The following is a 1,214-nucleotide window of genomic DNA, read 5'->3' on the forward strand; positions in this document are numbered from 1 at the left end:
AGGGAGTTTAGCCAATGAACAGTCAGAAAAGGTGTTTCCTCTGTAGTTCACACCAATTGCCAGCTTGGCCCCTGCCCAGACCTAACGCCTCTGGCCGAGTCATTAGGCCTGGGCAGGGGACCACCAGCTCCCCGCAATTGCCGGCTCCCCCCCTGCCCAGGCCTAATGCGTGTGGCCGAGTCGTTAGGCCTGGGCAGGTGACCCCCAGTTCCCCACAATCACCGACTCTGCCCCTGCACCCCGTGATAACTGGTTCTGCCCCTGCCCAGGCCTAATGCCTGTGGCTAAGGCATTAGGCCCGGGCAAGGGACCCCCAGCTCCCCGTGATCACTGACTCCACCCCTGCTCCCCACCATCGCCAGCTTCACCCCTGCCCAGGCCTAACTCCTCAAGGCATTAGGCCTGGGCAGGGGACCCCTCAGCTCTGATTGCAGGCTCCAATTGCCACTGGGCGGCTACGTATGCAAATTAACCACCATCTTTGCTTGGTTAATTTGCATACTCATCTGATTAGCTGGTGGGCATAGCAAAGGTACGGTCAATTTGCATGTTTGTCTATTATTAGGTAAGATAGCTAAAAAGTAGAAATAATCAAAATGTCTATTAATTGACAAATGGATAAACAAAATGTGATAGCCATAAAATTCAATATTATCTATATATATAAAAGGCTAAGTGACCAACTGTATGTATGTCCTACCATCCAAATGACCAGCCAGCGATACATATGATGTGCACTGGCAATTTAAAAAATAAATGTGTGTGTTTCAATCTGTAGTTGTTGATCGTGAATTTGGTTGACACTTCCATTACAGAGAAAGGACAAATAGCGATATTAAAATATCTCTTCTAATTAATTCCCTTTCCTTTTTTTTCTTTTTCTTTTTTTAAAGCAAAGAGTCATTTATTTCAAACCTAGGTTTGGCTCCCCTGCCCCCCCTTACTGGCACAGCAGCAGGTGGCAGAGAGAGCTAATTAATTTCCTTTCAATGTACAGGAATCCATGTACTAGACCACTAGTTTAGTAATAAAAAGGAATGAGTACTAATATATGATACAACATGTATCCACCTTTGCAGTGTGAGAGATGGAGAGACCATGCATAGAGTTTGAAACTGTTGAGGAGAAAAGGATATGGGGCAGAAAATGTTACAGGCCCTGGTGGAGTTCCCCCAGTGCAAGGCAGTAAATATACAGTAGAGTGTATCTATTAT

The sequence above is a fragment of the Myotis davidii genome, unplaced genomic scaffold, assembly GCF_000327345.1.
Source record: "Myotis davidii unplaced genomic scaffold, ASM32734v1 scaffold666, whole genome shotgun sequence".
NCBI classification, from domain to species: domain Eukaryota; kingdom Metazoa; phylum Chordata; class Mammalia; order Chiroptera; family Vespertilionidae; genus Myotis; species Myotis davidii.